The sequence below is a fragment of the Ceratotherium simum genome, chromosome 11 (assembly GCF_057802395.1).
Source record: "Ceratotherium simum simum isolate JZ-2026a chromosome 11, ASM5780239v1, whole genome shotgun sequence".
Lineage (NCBI taxonomy): Eukaryota > Metazoa > Chordata > Mammalia > Perissodactyla > Rhinocerotidae > Ceratotherium > Ceratotherium simum.
Window position 1 is genome coordinate 67,808,014 of NC_141910.1, and position 17,523 is coordinate 67,825,536.

Consider the following 17,523-nt stretch of genomic DNA (forward strand, 5'->3'; position numbering starts at 1 on the left):
GAAGATTCTTGTGTCCCTATTCGAGGTGGGGGAGCCGCTCATCCCAAGGGGTGACCTCTCTGAGAAAGGGCATGGAGTCCAGGAAGGTGGTACTGCATTTCCTGGAAGAATCTAGAAACTGGCTGTCTGCAGATCCCGTGTGCCTCCCCACACCCTGTACCGTGTCCTGAGCCACTTAATTGTGTGAATGTTTGTGCACAAGCATCCTCTAGCTGGTGCTCTGTTCCTCAAAAGCCTGAGCCCAGGAGTGCAGGCCTCACTCGCCCTCAGCATGTCCTCAGGGCCTGCCACCAGGCTGGGGGCACAGTGGGTGTGCAGCATATTCCACCCCACTGGGCCCTCTGGACGCCTAGGGAGGCAGGTCCCTGTTGTCAGGGCTCCAGGCTGCTTACAGCACAGGTGCATATGGATGGGGCATACAAAGTGACACAAAGTGGGGTCTCCAAGGAGGAAGCATTCATTCCCACGGGGAGACCAGGCAGTTTGCCTAGGAAGACAGCATGTGGAATCAAAACCAAATGACAAGGACTTTAGAGGCTGCTGAAGGCTCGACCCCCACAGGCCACCTTTACGGAGCACACGGCAGATTCCAGGCGCTGGGAAGGTTGGGGTCACACTTGGCCAGGTTGGGAGGAGGCAATGTCGTCTCTGTCATCTCTGTCTTAGAGACAAAGAACTGAGGCTTCTGTGGGGTGTGTGCTTGTCTGCAGCAGCCAGGGCTATGACCTTCCCCGGGCCCTTTCAGTGTCAAGGTCTGTGGACAGTGATGGAGGCCACCGAGGTGCTCCCAGCTGGTGTCCATCGCTGCTCCCTCACCATTAAACTCGCTCACCAGGGCAGTTTCACGAGATGGCCGTCCCACTGTGACTTTCATGAAGCTGTGAAGGGGAGCCCGTGAACGCCAAATAAAGCCTCAGATACTCACGCCCAGTACTCACCTGCATGTGCTTAGCAAAGCCCCAGAGGAAATATTTAATAAGAAGAACCTCATTTCAGCTCTCTCCTGGAGGCTCTCAGCCCGAAGCACGCAGCTTCGCAGGGAACGGGACAGCGGGACGCTGCATGCACCGTGACCACTCTGTTATTAATTAAGCTAACAAACCAATCTTATTGATGACTTGCTGGCTGGGGAGATGGCTGACAAAAAGCAAGCCTTTCTGCAAAAACAAAAAGCACCACTCCCATTTCCCAGCAGAAATGGCCCCCTGGCCCTGGTCATTAGGCAAACACCGCAGCCTTCATTTACTAGAAAATCTTTCTCTCATCTCCAGTGAAAGACAGAGTGAAGACTGGGCGTGCCAGGAGAGGGCGATCGATTCAGGGCCGGAGCCGTCTCTTACTGGGCTTAAAAAGCTTTACAACCAAGCAGGGCTCGGATCAGACAAGTAACAGCCTCTGAGAGCATCAGAGACGACATTGTAATTCTCGGTAATGGAAAAATGGGGGAGTTAATGTAGCGCTTATATCCATCTCTCTGGTTCTCCGTTACTCTGTTATTGTTCTTAATGTGCTAAATTGTATTAAAAAAAAAAGTAAACATGAAGCTGGGGAGCCCTATAAAAATATTTAACCCAAAGTCGGTATTGCCTGCAAGTTAAAGCCTTCTTAATGGCGTAGTTCTATCAGCTGCTGGATGAGGCTCCTGGCAACCAAGAGCGCGAATGTCCCACTACTCACAGCTCAGCACATGCTGATGGTCGGCGTTTCATCCTATTGCTCTCAAATGCTTTCATCGTCAGAGCTCCGAAGCGCACTGGGCCAACTAGACTTAGAAACACACGGAGGGAAGATGATGGGGGGGGGAACCAATTCTTCATAAAAGGCCAAAGCGCAGGCTGAGGCCGGAGGGGCATCTGCCGTGAATGTGAACTTCAAGGGACCAGAGGGTCGGTTTGAGATGAGCGCTCGTCCTGTCCGGGGTAGAACAGGATGTGGGGCAGAAGGGTCAGGTGGAAACAGCCGGTTTGCGCTGTTTCTCATGCAGCACCAGACCGGATTCTTTTTCTGGGTGACCCGACAAGTGCCCCTCCTGGGCTGACCCTTGTCCTACGGAGAGAAGGGGCTGACCGCATCTGTGTCCTTCTTTCCTCCAAGTAAGGATGTGAGAGGCAAGCCGCCTGCAAGCCTTGGCTTCCAGTGCAGCTGCTCGGAGGGGCCAGTCCTGTCCCAGGGGATCTGTGACAGCTGCCAGGACCCAGTGCAGGAGGCACCCACGCTTGGGGCGGCGCAGGCTGCAGCGTGGCTGCGCGGACGCTAGAGGGCGCAGTCGGGCAGGCTCCCCAAGCCTAACTCTGAGACCCCGCCTCCCTGATCCGCCCCCTGCCATGCCTCCTCCACCCACTCAGTTTCTCTATAAGCTAGATTTGTCCAATACGGTAGCCACCAGCCCCATGTGGCTATTGAGCAGTTAAAATGTGGCCGGTCTGAATTCGTACGTGAACCCTAAGAGTAAAATACACATTGGATTTTGACAACTTAATACAGAAAAAATAATGTAAAATATCCCAATAATTTTTCTATCCTGATTACACGTGAAATGATAAAATGATACCATTTGAGATATAATGAGTTAAATTAATCATGTTGGTAACATTAATCTCATCTGTTTCTTTTTACTTTTTTAATGTGGCTACTAGAAAAGTTAAAATTACATATGTATGTGGCTCAGCACGCTGGGTAGACCCTTGGGACACTGGATCTGGGACCACCAAACAGGGACTCTTCAAGTTCATCAGACCTGTTTGCAGGCCCATTGCTAACTGTAACCTGTCTGGGAGAGATGTCCTTGGTTTATTTCACTCCTTGGTGCCCTTGAGTGAAAGATACCTGTGTTTGCGTTTCATAATTACATGCGAGTCCCACAATTTCTATTTCCAGCAGCTTTGAGAAATTTGCTAGAGGCCAGCTGCAATGCAGACCCAGGTCTGGTCCCAGCTAAGGTGCAAGGCTGAGGGGGAGGGGCTGCAGAAACGGGGTGTCCTCCTCCTCTTCTGAGGGGAACAGCCAAAGCCCCTGAGTGAGAGCTGGGGAAAGAGGAGGTTAGTGACACCTCTGGAGCGACAGTTACAGGCTGTGCCTGATCCAAATTCAGCCCACTGACCTCCAGGAGCCCGTTTCTGGAGGGCTTCCTGAAAACCTGTTGTACCACAGTTTTACTGGCTCCAGGCCAGTCACCTGTGGTTGAGAAATCCAACTGAAACCCTCCTGACTTCTGCACCCAGCCCAGCAGCTTAAAACCCCCGACTCCCCAAGGCTTTAAAAAAATAAAAGAAAGAAAGAAAGGAGGTGGGGAGGGAGGAAGGCAGGCCAAGCAAGACACAGAAACCCCCTCCCTATCTCGAGCCATCCTCCCTGTCCACTCTCCCAAGGTTGAAATGCCCTCACTGAGGTTGGGGGGAAAGAAGAGGTGGAGAAAAGGAAAGGAAAATCCCCAAGAGAATGTTCTTTCCTTTGCAGAAACTGCTAATGCAACAGCAAGAGGAACTGTGGGTGGCTCTCCCTGCACACCTTGTGTCTCTGCAAACACTGGCTCGGCCATGTGGCTGCTCGCCTCAGCCGCCCAGCAAACTCCTACTCATCTACCGAAGCCCAACTCAAATGTCACCTCCTCAGGGATGCATTTGCCAGCCTCCCTACAATTGCCCTTCCCTTTGCATTCCAATAGCGTTTTTTTTTTTTTACCTATTTCTGTTATGACCTCAACTTTTATTAAATCATTTACTTGTGTTTTTCTCTCAGTAGACTGTGAGCTCCTTGAGGAAAGAATACCTCATTCCTGCCAGTAGGAGAACCTGCTAAGCGTGTTCTACCCCAAGGCCTTTGCATGTGCAGTTCTCCCACCTGCCTGCTCTTTCTTCCCCTCAGTACCTGCCCTCACCCTTCCTGTCTTTGCTGGAGTCTCCTTGGGGGCCTCCTCTGACGAACCATCGCAAGCTATCCGCCCTCAGGCCCTAGACCCTCGCCCTGCCGCTTTTCACAGCATTTCTTACTGCTCGGCACTATGTTGATGTATTTACTGCCTGTCTGCCTCCTTTTGTTCACCACTGCATTCCCGGAGAACAGGGCCCGGCACACGGTCAGTGCTCAGTAAATATATCTGAAATAACGGCTGTGTTCCGAGGGCCCAGCACAGGGCCTGAATGAATGAACAGATGAATCAGTGAATGGGTTTCTTCTAGGACCTTCCTACTCTAACATTTGTGACTCTTCCAGGATTAGGCCTGGAAGAAACATCACGGATTAGGATGTAAAGTGCTCTCCTGCTCGTGTTTGAAGCTCCAAGAAGGGATCTTCTGTAATTTGGGCTTGATATTCTGGAAAGCCCCAGCTACCAGCACAAGAACAGCTGCAGCAGAGGAGAGGGCCTGGGGCATGTCAGAGTCGGAGATGCCATCTCCCCTCTCCCCCAGTGAACACCCCCCAGCCGAGGGGCGTACTGCGGCCCTGCTGCAGGGATCTCTTACTTGAGTTGCGGCCTCAGCCTAGAGCCAGCGTTGCCACGGCTGGAGTCTCCTGGGAGGAGCTTTGAGATGCTTCCCCAGAGGAGGAAGGCAGGTTAGTGGAACAGACACAAATGAGCCTCTGGGGAAAGGACGTGAAGGGAGAGGAAGAGGAAATGCCCACGAGAATAATCCTCTCCCTCCCAGTACCTGCTGACACAACAGGAAAGGGACTCTAGGCAGGACCAAAACCAAGACCACGTGATGCTCATCAGGCTGAAACCTCCATGTACGTCCACCCACACGTAAGCTCCACACGAAGCACCTTCTACAGAAGGTGCTGATGCCCAGCGAGGAGCAGGGCCATGCGGCACAGGGCAGGGGCGGGCCTGAGAGGGCCGGTGGGAATCCAGGCGTGGAGTCCTGGCCGCAGAGCCGGGGGCTTCCTCTGCCCACCCAGGGCCTTCGGGCCTTGCTTTAAAGGCAAATTTGGGGCTTACAGGGGCAGCCCCCCAAACGCCAGGTGGCGTGGGGAGTGAAGCCTCTGAAATTTGTCCCCTTATGTCCGCAAATGTTTCCAAGGCCTGCTCTGTGCCAGGTGTGGAGACACAGAGACCCTTCCCAGGTGCCCGGAGTGCCACCCCCAGCATACCCATGAGACAAGGGGGGGATGCCCATAATGACGCTCACTTACCAGGGCCCAGGGAGCCGAGGCGGAGCCGGCCTGTCCCTCGTGCTACAGGTGGGAGCTCTGACAGGTAAGCCCAGCCAGCTTAAAGACTCCAGGAGTTCTCCAGGTGGGCGGACAAAGGGCACAGCATGTGCCAGGGTGAGGAGGCCAGGAGAGGACCCACCTAGCCTCCACAGAGGCTGGAACATTAGCTTCAAGCACGGATTGTAGAAGAACGTCAAGAATGCAATGCTGACTGCAGGAGGCGACAGTCAAGGAGAGAAACAGGAGGGCACTGGAAGGCGGGGCCTTAATGTCCCCCTACCCTCCCCACCAAACGCCCAAGCCTGACGCAAACACTCAGAATGAAGTGACTAGCTGAGGGCACAGGGATTCCATCACTGTCTGATCGTGCCACAAAAACTCCAAAGTTGAAACCAATAAACATCTGAATCACCCAACTTTTCCCTCTCAGGGACCCGGAGCCGACCACAAGCCAACTGCTCTTTTGAAGGAAATCTAAGAGGCCCCAGCAGTCTGGACATCGCTGACCAAAGGCAGGAGCTGGGCTGAGATTTCAGACACCCCTCACTAGCCCCTCCACAGAACTGACCCCCCTGTGGTCAGCCCTCGGGGCCCCCACCTGGCTCAGCTGCCTTGATCCCGTGTGGAGATTTGGGACAGCAGCCCCTGTGCATCTCAGAGTAAAGTCATCCAGGCTACTGTGCCAGCTGCAGAATGACTCAAGAACTAGCCAAGACTGGGAAAGACTCACAGGGCAGACGGCAGAGCGAGTCTGCGATTCCACTCTGATGTTCCTGGCTGGGATGTGACCCCCAGTCCTTCCCCATAGGACGATGTCCTCCCCAGCTGGAGGGAAACCGAGCCTACAGGCCAGTGCCCAACACACCCTGGAGGGGACATGGCAGAAAGGCAACAGTCAGGGGGCACTGGGCTGGGCCCCAGAGTCAGGCAGTTCCCAGTCTCAACGCTCCAGACCAAGCCTCTGTTTGCTCCTCTGTAAAATGGAACCAAACGCCAGCTTTGGGGGCTGCGGTCAGGATGGTGGCCGTGTACATAAGGGACTTGCCCTGGGCAGCAGGCGCACACAGATGGCCAGCCCCGGGCTCCTCCCAGCCCCCCACACCCCCGCCTTACAGTCTGGCTGTCTCTCAACTTCTCTGGGCCTCAGTTTCCTTGACTGTAAATGGAAATAATGGTCCCTACCTGTTGATTTTACAGCGTAGCCGTGAGGATAAGGGGAAATGAAGGCGTAAAAGGACTTTGACAAATTTAAAGCATCAGACAAATATACGGAGGTAATGTCACAGCTTTTGTGATAAAAGAAACTCGGGACACACTTAATGAGCTTAATCACAGTATCAAACAGAGCCAGGCTGGGAGGCTAGAGGCTGTACCCGGAGCGTGGGGGTGGGGTTCCTCACTTCCTTGCAGACCCTCTGGCTTGCATGCCCAGCACAGTGGGTGGCGAGAGAGCCTGGGATCCTGGAGGCCCAGACACATCCGGTACAGGACAGGGTCCGTGCAACTCCAACTCCTGTACTTCAAAGAGAAAATGAGAGAAAAGGACGGAAGAAACCCGTCCTACAACGGCAGGGTGGAGCCCCCAGCCAGCTCACCCGCCGAGGCGCAAGTCTGGCATGTGACCTGAGGATCAGAGGGTGCTGTGCCTTGCTTGCTGGTCACACTTGCTGGTCACAGGACACCATGAACCTCCCGGTGGGGGGAGGGAGGGGGTACCCCTGAGGGAGAAGAAGGTTCTTCTCTAATGGCAGGATGTCTCCTGGGAGTCTGTGGCTTCTAACTGGTTCATTTAAACAGATATGTAGGATCCTGTGTGCACAAGGCAGGTTCCCTGAAGGACAGGGCACTTCACAGACACTGAAGGACAGGTCCGGACTCGCCCAGAGCAGCCCCCAAGGTCCGAGGAACTGGGCTGCTCAGATGGGGGACAGGGCAGCTCCTGGTGGGCCTGTGACACATGTACACACACATACCACACATACACGCATACACCACACACACGACATACCACACCACACCATACACACACACCATACACATACATATACAAACATACCACACACACCACATACCACCCACACACCACACATACACTCACCATACCCCCTTCCTCCATACTGGTGTGGTCCCCCACCATTGACTGACTGGAAGCTTCAATCCGCTCTCCTGCTCCCAGTGGGAAGGAACCCAGGCCTGGGTGGGGGTGTTCTCAGGGTGAAGGCCTTTCCAACACGTCAGTATACGGAATGACTAGGATTTGACTCCTGGGAATTTTCTTACCTTGGAGAAAATCGTACGGGGCATGTTTACCATTCATTCATTCATTCATTCCATAGCCATTTTATTTTTTTTTATTTATTTTTTTTTGTGTGAGGAAGATCAGCCCTGAGCTAACATCCATGCCAATCCTCCTCTTTTTGCTGAGGAAGACTGGCCCTGAGCTAACATCTATTGCCAATCCTCCTCCTTTTTTTTCCCTTTTCCTCCCCAAAGCCTCAGTAGATAGTTGTATGTCATAGCTGCACATCCTTCTAGCTGCTGTATGTGGGATGCCGCCTCAGCATGGCCAGACAAGCGGTGCATCGGTGCGCGCCCAAGATCTGAACCTGGGCCACCAGTAGTGGAGCGCATGCACTTAATCGCTAAGCCACGGGGCCGGGCCCCGAGCACAGCCACTTTATAACTTCCTAAGCTTGCACAGATCTACTATGTACCAGAAGATGTAAAAAGGCCCACTGTGGGCCTGACATGAAGAAAGGCGTGCCTGGGCCCAGGCTCAGCGGGGGCGGGGGTGGGGCAGGCCTCCAGAGCTGCCATCTGGGAAAACATCTGCCCAGTGGAGAAAGGGCAAACGTGGCATTCCCCAAGGAGTCACAGTCTGCGAGGTGTGAAAATGCACTCAATGGTTGGAGAGGGGCTGGGTTGGGGGGACACGGCTGGGGAGGTGGGCAGGGCCAGCCTGGGTACTTTATCCTGCGGGTGCAAGGAGCTCCCACAGCATCTCAGGTTCAATGACTCACGGGCCCAAGTTCTGGGGAGACCCCCACCCGCAAGTACCTAGTCCCTGCTGCACGGCTCTGGGCCTGTTACCTCTCTAGGCACCTTCATGGGCAATGACTGGCCTAACAATACAACAGTACTTAATGGTACAGAATAGTATGAAACAGTATAGAACAGGACAATATGGAACAAGTGGATAGATTAACAAATGTAGGGTATGAGGAGGAGGGGCAGCTAGGGGAAAGAAGACACCACCAAATCTTGGGAATTCAGACTAATTACTCAAAGGGCAGCTCAAATTTGAAAGGTGAGTCAAAAAACATCTGAAAAAGTACCTCTGAATTCTTTTTCAGGCAAAGGGTAAGGACTGGAACGGCAGCCCTGTGGGTAGATGAGTGAGTGTTGCAAGGAGCAGACAAGAATTAGTTGTTATTATTTCATCTGTCATCCCACCTTGAGGATGGAGTCAGAGGCCTTGGGTAAGCCACATCTGTAAGACATGAGGCTGGACAATGTGGCCCCCGAGGCACATTCCAGCCCTGAAAAATGTCTTTGAGTCTATCGCGAGGGGGGGCTTCCCCAGACCTGAGAAGTTCACTCGCCTAGCTGGAATTTACGGCCTCTCCCCAGGACCTCGGCTGGCAGATCCGTTCATTTAGCTCTCTTCCCAGGAGATGAGAGAAAGCTAAATTTCTGCCAGGTTCTTGCTTGAGTGATGACTAAATTCTCAACTCATGAGCCCAAATGAACCATTTCCAAATTTTGAATTCATGTGCCCCAGATGAATGAGGCTTCGCCACATTCTAAGATGTCTTGGGTAGAAACTGTGAGAAGAAATGTCATTATAAATGTTAGACCTGAGAGGTGTTTTCAAGACACGGTGGCCCCCTGGGGTTTTGTGCACATTGATGAACGGCTCTGTCCTTGGGGCGAGGTTCACTCCGTGAGGAGCTCCCACGGCAGAGCCCCGAGGGAGGGTTCCAGCCAAAGGCTGGCCTGGCACCACTTATGTACGGTTCAGCACACCAATCCAAAAATGTACGTGTGTGTTTTTTTTAAACTTGGAAGAAAACTTCCAGTGAATCATCTCATATGCTATTTGATTCATGTTTAATGTCTTTGGGAAGAAATAAAAACAGTAAGTCATTCTCCATAAAAATGGCATCAGCCGGGCTAAAACTCTAGGCTCAGAGATGGTGATGTGCCAGCTGCCCCTTGGCGGCCCCAGCAGCGACAGTCTTGAGTTGTCATTAGACAGTGTGTTTATAAAACGGAGTGAAGACAGCTCATAAAAGCTGCCCTTTGCCATTTTTTTTTCTTTGGTGAGGAAGATTAGCTCTGAGCTAACATCCGTTGCCAATCCTCCTCTTTTTGCTGAGGAAGATTGGCCCTGGGCCAACATCTGTGCCCATCTCTACTTTATATGTGGGACGCCTGCCACAGCATGGCTTGATAAGCGGTGCGTAGGTCCACACCCGGGATCTGAACCTGTGAACCCCGGGCTGCAGGAGCCTGCGAACTTAACCACTATGCCACCGGGCCAGCCCCATGCCCTTTGCCATTTTTATTCTTTAAATCATGACACCAGAAGCCATAGACTCTTCAGAGAGAGTTGGGGCCAATGCACAGACTCACACACAGAAAGTGTTAGTCAACATGCATTAACTGAGCACCTACTAAGTGAAAATCACGGTGCTAAGTGTTTGGGATACACAAAGTATAGGGTGCTCTCAAAGTGCCTGCAGTCTAGTTGGGAAGGAAGGCATGGATCCCCTCTTGCCTTCTCTACACCAGTTACTTCCTACTCTGAGCCAGGCACCATGCGTGGGTGCTGGGTGGCAGGAGGGGGAGCGAAGGAAGGCAGCATTCCAAGATGAAGCGACAGACTCCAGCTTTCAGGCTGGGGGCCAGGTCCTTTCCTGACCCTTTTCCCCAAGGACGCAAAGCTGAATTCCATTTACCCAGGGCGCTGCTAGGAACAATCCCATAACCAATTAGCACAGCACCTGAAACACAGGAAGTGCTCGGGAACTGGAGCAAGAATGGCAGTCAGGTAGGGAGCGAAAGGTCCAACTGAGGTGGGTGCTCCCTCCCAACAAATCCCAACTCCTCCAGCACTCCAGCAGCTTCCCAGTGGACCTGCGGCCGGATGAGCACGGTCCAGCGTGCCCTTGAGAGCCCCCTTCCTCACCCACCCAGGTCTCTGAATCTTCCATCAGAGACTTGCTGACCCAGAGAGTCTAACTCTAGCGGAAGAGCCAGTTTCCCGGAGCCCCTCCGACGTCCTGGGAACAGCCAAGAGAGCAAACGCTTGTTAAGCGTGTTCCAGGGAGTACTTCTAAGCTAAAAATCTGCACACGGGGTCTGACCAGTCCAAGAATATTCAAGCAGCCAGCAGGACACAAAATGTGAAATCTGGGCCCTATGCCTGGGACCGTGCTGGGTGCCTTGGGAAGTGAGGTGAGGAGGGTCAGTGTGGGCTGGTGACATGGACGGGCAGAGCCCGAGGGCGCTCAGACCTGGTTTGGGCAGGGGCCCGGCCCAGGCGGCAACAGGCAGCGAGATCTCGGGGACATCACTTGAGCAGTCTCTCAACATGAGCCTCCCTCTCTGGCCCACCCACTGGGCACTGAGTGAAGACTGACAGTGAAGGCGTCCTTCCTCTGACTTATCAACCCCCTAGCCAGGTGGTGAGCCGGGCTGGGTCTCACTCACTCAGGACCCACACACAGCACGTCATGTGGAAACGTCCCCGGAGCAGAAGCTCAGGGATGCCCAAGGGCACCGATTCCCTTGTCCGGTGCTGGCAGTCCTGCAGACAGGCTAGGACTCCCAGTCCCCGGCCCTCCATTGATTCCACAGCGGGTGAGAATGCCAAGCCAAGTCATGCGTACCTACAGTACGTGTGTGTGTGCGTGTGTGTGCGCACATGCGCCCACGCATGCACGCGTTTGCCCACAACGCTTGTCATGCAGGATCTGCCCCTGCGGTTGAGGGTTGGAGGGGACGCCCCCAGGAAGTGACATTGCAAAGTCATCCCAAGTCACTCTAAAAATAACCCTCCCTCACAACGCAGGAAGGGTTTCCCTTTCCTGGTGCCCTGCCTCAAAACCACCGCAGTTTCCATGTAGCAGGCACTTCAGGAAGCCAGGTGGATGGCTCTCTGAGAGGCCCCCCTGGGATCTGCAGACTAGTCCACACTCCAGGGGCCGAAAGCCCAACCCCCAGAGGGGAGGTTACCCGGGGTTGCGCTCTCCTGGCCCCTTCTCCCGCAGAACCCCAAATCTCCATGGTAATCTCACATCTTCCGGAAGAACTGTGGTTAAGAACTGTGAGCGGCAATCACCTTTGAGATGTGTCGGGAGGGTCACTATTTAAAGGACCCAGGAGGTCCATCGTACAGTGCGATCCTGGCTGCACTGAGATGCGCCACTTAGTAGGTGGCGCATCTCACTTAGGTGGCGATTTTCACTTAGTAGGTGCTCAGTTAATGCATGTTTCCTCTCTGGTCAGTGTTTTGAGCGTCCTGCCCCTCAGGGATGATCTGCACCCCCCATCTGTCTGGCCCGTCTCCTGTCCCCCCACCTGCTCACCCCTCCAGTGGCACTGACCTTCCTGCTGCTCCTGAACACTCAGGCACACTCTCCTGCAGCCCTGTGCACTGGGTTCCTCAGATACAACACTGCTCCCTCGCCTCCTGCAGTCTTCGCCCAACGCACCTCTCAGCGAGGCCTCCCCCAAGTACGGTCTCCAAAACTGAAGCCCTGACATGGTCTTTACTCCCTTCCCTTCTTCATTTTTTCTCTATATTTTACTGAGTTCATTGTCTTTCTCCTCCCAACTGGAATGCACAGTCCGTGGGGCCAGGCTTTGTTCTGGGGGGTTCTCCATTGGAAGCCCAGAGCCTGGAACCTTCCTAGCACAGTGCGTGATCAGAAAATACACGTTGAGTGAATGAATGTATGATTGCTGCAGGGAGGCTGGGACTCATGGTCTTAGCACACAGGTGCCTCTGCTCCAGTGCCTGGAGGCAGGGTGGGCAGAGATGGAGGATGCTGTCCATCACCAAGCGGGGAGGGACAGAGAGAAGGAGCCCTCCTATTTACCGTCACTTGACCCAGGATGTCCACGGCCAAGGATGTTCATGTGTGAGAAGTACCATCTGACTCCCAGAGTTCCTCATCTCTTGGTGGTGGGGGTGGGGTTACTGAGTATTTGCTGTGTGTGCACTGAAATACCTAGGGGTTCTCAGGGCGGGAAGAGACACCATGGACCACCTCCTCTGCCCCCTTGTGACCCCTTCGCTTGCTCCAGCATCCTGATACCTGGCTACCAGCCTCAGCAGGACTGACTTGGCCAGGCACGCCCCCCTTCCCCCTGTCCCCCGCCCGCCGTACCTGTGCCAACCCATGAGCCTCCAGCTGGAATATCTGTTTGCAGGCGATGCCCAGGTAACGCAGAGCCAGATTTTCTCCCTCCCCTTTCCCAGCTCCAGGAGGGCTGGTGGAAGGAGACTGAACTAGTGAAAGCAGCACCTGCCACATGAAGTTCTGTCTGTTTTCTTTGGGGAGAAAAGCCCAGAGACCCACTCGCTAACCCAGAGACCCCGCCTGGGTCTTTTGTCCCAACCCAGCGAGACCTTTCACAAGGGTCCACAGGAGAGGTGAGAGGGGGAAGGACAAGGCGGTGGGAGAAACACCGCTCCCTCAGGAGGACCAAGGCAGGCGCACAGCCTCCACGTCCAAACAAGAGAGGCAGGAAAACCACCCAGGGACACGACCTTCCGCCGTGACAGTCAGCAGGGAGCAGAGCCGGGCTTGGCCCTGGAAGTCGTGCTGTGGCGTCTGTGCCGGCACGAGAGCAGCTACGCTCGGGATTTGCTGGGGGTCCCCAAATGGAACTGGCAACTTGGCACCTGCCCTCGGCCCCTTGTCATCCCTCAGACACACCAGCGGTCATGCTGGGCGCCCAGCAACCTCCGAAATTAACGTGGTGATGCTTCAACAGGCTTTCGGTCCAAATCTTAGCCTCATGGCTGAGCGCTCAAAGGTGATTCCTTCCAGCTGGGAAGATGAGAATTACAAAGAGGTATCCTCTGCTTCTGGGGTCTAGAATTCCAGGGCTCAGAGGTGGATTCTCCTGGGCTGGGCATGGCCAGCAGGGCTGAGCCCCCAGTGGTCCCTCTCCCATGGCTGCCTCCTCCCGCCTTTGGCAACGGACCCCGCACCCCTGGCCTCAATGGACGCCCACAGTACTGGGGGTAGGCAGGGCAGGCTGATGACTAATAACAGTCACTGTAATAATTACTGGACCGTGAGGAGGAGGAGAGGAGCTGAGGGGCAACTGAGGCTTCCCCAGACCGGACACTATTCTTAGCTCTAATCTTGCAACCACCCCAGAGAGGGAGGTGTGACTAACCCTCTTATAGATGGGAACTGGGGGAGGCGTTAAGTGGCCCCCTGGGATCCGGAGTGTGCAAGTCCAAGGTCAGAGGCCTTTCTCCCACCCACCACCTGGTGCCTCACTTGGGAACAGAACCGAACACGTGGCTCCAGAGGATGGACAGACACCACAGCAGGGCCAGCCAGGTCTCAGCCCCGAGGTTGGTTTGCTCAGTGCAGCCAGCAGGGCAATAAGGGTCACAGAGGAGCCCAGGGAGCCCCCTAGAGGGCAGAGGACAGGGAGTCGGCTCAGCCCCAGGTCAGGGAGACTGAGAAGGGATGAAACCCCCGAGCTCGGTCATGTGAGACGGACAAGAATCGACCAGGCTAACGAAGGGGAAAGGTGGTCTGGGCAGAGGGCCCCGGTGGAGCAAAGGCACAGGGGCTGGACGGCACATTCAGATGTAGGGGCACGTTGCTTTCACTAGAGCCTCCCTCGAACCTGGCGCAGGCAGTGGCCGAGATGGGCCGGGATGGTGGGGGACTCAAACAGATCAAGGGCTCCCGCTCGTGTAATCACTTTGGACTCTCCCCTCGTCCAAGGAGAGCAGCCGGGCGGCAGGGCTCCAGGTTTGGGGCTCCGGCCTGGTTGGGCCCTTGCCAGGTGGAGGGCGTGAGGGTGATGGGGCTGTGGGCGAGAAAGAGGCTCCTGTGGGCAGTCTTTGGGGAGGTAGGAAGGACAGCAAAGTGAGAGAGACTTCCACAAGAGGCCGAGAGAAGACCAGAAGGAGAGGGGGTGCAGTAGAAGGGGGCGTTTGAACCCAAGCTTTCAGAGCAGACAGCTGCGGCCGAGGTCCCCAGTGGGGCCATGGGGGAGGGCTGGGCTGAGAGGGTGAGAAGGGAAGGAAGGGGCGGCCGGGAGAGGCCGGGGTAGGGAGGCTCAGTCCTGGGACCCCGTCATCTTTAGGAGGGTGCGTGGTCTGGGTGGAGAGGGCAGAGGGGAGGATGACAGGAGATGCGGGTGGCAGGGGGAATGGCTCAGTGGGGGCAAGAGCCTCAGTGACCAGGGGTCCCTTGCAGAGGCGGAGGCCCACCCACTTCCCACCCTGTAGTCCGGGGTTACAAGCAGAGCCAGAGCAGGGCTCTGCGTTCTTGCAGACCCAGGTTTGGGGAGGAAGGCGAGCCGTTCACCCGGGAGGGGGGCCCCAAGCGTCCTGTGGGAGGAACCCAGGGCCATGGGGATGAGGGCTGGGGAGCACTGGGGGCCCCAACCCACTCACCCACCCCCCATGACGGCAGGTCCTTCTATTTTATGGGGGTGGGGTGGGAGGTGAGGGGTGGGCCCAGGAGATGGGGGCTTTCAGGTGCAGGGGCTGCGAGGGGAACGGAAGAAAAACACAAAGACAGAAGCCCGCCCCCAGCCCTCCTCCCACATGTTCTCTTCAAAGTCGACCCCTCACACTCTGAGGCCCTCAGTCGCCTCACTGGACACATCCCCAAACCAAAGCACCCAAGGCCGAAGGATTTACCCAGAACGACCGGTCAGTTTAGGGCGAGAACCGAGATGACGGTGGGGCCTGGGTGGGCTCTTTTTGTCTCTGAGCCTCAGTCTCCTGGCCCGTCTCATGGGGGTACAGGGCAGGCCGTCCCCCACTCCCGGTCTTCCCTGCTCTCTCTGCCGAGCTGGGTCAGTCCCCGCAGGCCGGCATGCGGGCAGGACCCCACAGAGGGTAGAGGCCCCCCAGCCCCCAGTCCATCTGGCCTCCCGGAGCGACTTACCCAAGGCCGAGTGGAGGGGCAGATGGAGCAGGGATCAGAACCTCTGGGGGCCGCTTCCACGTCCTTGTGCGGGCTGCTAGACCATGCCCTGGAAGAGAGGACGGCCAGGTCACACGGGTGTGGGCACCCTGGCCCAGAGCCTGCTGCCTTTCTCTCCGGTTGCTTCCGTGTGCCAGTGGGGTGGTCCACAGCTTTTTCAAGCCCCACATCAAGCACAGGAAAACCCTGGCTCCTGGCCCCCGTCCCGCAGTCTAGGGCAGGGGCCATGAGCACGTGCACCTCCCGTGCGCCCACCACATACTGACAGGAGCCTCCCACTCAGATGCTGGCCACCCCTTGGGTGGAGTCACCAGCTATCACAAAGCTAGGCGTGGCCCGTAGCCTCCATGGTCTGCAAACCCAGGTTCAAGAGCTGGCAGCAACACTGAGTCATTGCGGCCCATCACTATGCCGCCTGTGGCCACACCTGACACTCTGACCTTAGGGTCACTGTAGGGCCCAGTGGGTTGTGTGCACCAAGACCTGGCACAGGGCGGGCTCACAGGAGCTCCCACAGCCAAGCTCTGCACTCTGCACACAGCGGAAGGTCAGAAGGCATCACTGACCTCCAGCCAACGACTCAGAGTCACACAGTCACTCTGAGAAGAGAAACCCACGCACCGTGGGCATCCTGGGCGCCCCGATCCCTCCCCACCTGCAACCATCACCACTGGCTTCTGGCACAAGCACTCCAGACGCCCTGTGTGCATGGTAACAGACGGGCCGACCTCCCCCTCCACCCCTTTCTGTGGACTGGCAGCACCCTGGACCTGAAACGTAATTATACTATTCTCGTGGCCACTGTCCCTGCACTGTTGGGTGCCCTGCTAAAAGCTTTCCATGCATTTATTTGCATTATCCAATTTAAACCTCCCAACAGCCCTATGAGGTAGGCATAATTATTAACCCCATTTTACAGATGGGGAAACGGACGTGCAGAGAAGCTAACTACTTGCTCAAGGTCATGGATCTTCCAAGTGGCAGAGCCGGGATGGAACCCAGACAGCCCTGGGCTCTCAGGCCCAGGTTATACTGCCTTCCCCCCGCTGGCTGGCTCCTTCTTGACCTCTCGTCTACCGTAAGTGCAGCTCTTCACCTGAGAGCCCATTTTTCTTCCTAATCTAGACACATTTCCCAGTTATTTTCTCCTAATACACAGTTCTCTCCCTCCACAGCCATGATCACGGTTTATATGCATTCATGGAGTGGTCCTGAGGACAGGAGCCAAGTAGTTCATCCACCCCGGAAAACCCAGCCCCTGCAGGGTTCAGGTGCCAATGGGGGTCCCCTCGCTCCTGCAGAACAAGCGGCTGCATCTCCCCCCAACTGGCTGTGAGTTCCACACGGAGGGGGCGGTGTCCTCACCTCTGTGCTGTTGGTCCCGGCCCAGAGCCTGTATGCAGCAGGCGCTCAATAAATAATCGATGTTTGACAAATGAATGCCCCAAAGTACATCACATGGACATTATTGCAAGCAGAGTGCACTTTGCTCAGAGTTAAAATTCTACCCTGTTTCACCAACATAGAACTTCACATGTCAATTATGTTATTTAAACTCACTGCTAGGATTCACGACCTGGAGCAGAAAGGCCACACATCTTCCCACCAGAAATTCTCTCGAAGGTTACTGTGCTTGCAGACAGCACTACATATACAGACTTTTTAAACAGCAATTTTTAGAGCAATTTTTTTAGAGCAATTTTATGTTCACAGCAAAACTGAGAAGACAGTACAGAGAGTTGCCACGTACTCCCTGACCTCCACACGCACAGCCTCCCCCACCGTCAACATTCCCACCACAGACAGTGGGACATTCGTTACGATCGATGAGCCTACACTGAGACACATCAACATCCAAATCCATAGCTCACATTGGGGTTCGCTCTTGGTGTCATACATTCTGTGGGTTTGAACAAATGTATAATGACATGTATCCACCATTATGGTATCGTACAGAGTTTCACTGCCCTAAAAATCCTCTGTACTCGCCTCGCCCCTGATTTTTTAAAGGCGCTTTCAGTAAGACAATGATCTCACTAAGTGACCTCACAGCTCTGTGAGCCCTGCTTTGACAGGGAAATCAAGGCCCAGACAGGGTCAAGGGCCCTCCCCGAGGTCACCTTTGCCAAAAGTAACAGAGCCAGCTGCAGAATGCACTAGAAGCATTGTG

At 55.1% G+C, this 17,523-nt stretch overlaps 1 protein-coding gene across 2 annotated transcripts in view; it reads right to left on the reverse strand.

Annotated features, from left to right (window-relative positions):
- The window catches only part of HPCAL1 (hippocalcin like 1), a 118,077-nt gene that overhangs the window by 16,663 nt on the left and 83,891 nt on the right, over window positions 1-17,523 (reverse strand). Inside the window, exon 2 of one of the 2 annotated variants that reach the window (XM_004436464.3) lies at window positions 15,315-15,402. The exons of the other annotated variant lie outside the window; for it this stretch is intronic. The gene's annotated coding sequence lies outside the window, so the exon portion shown is untranslated. The remainder of the gene's footprint in view (window positions 1-15,314; window positions 15,403-17,523) is intronic. 2 annotated transcript variants of the gene reach the window in all.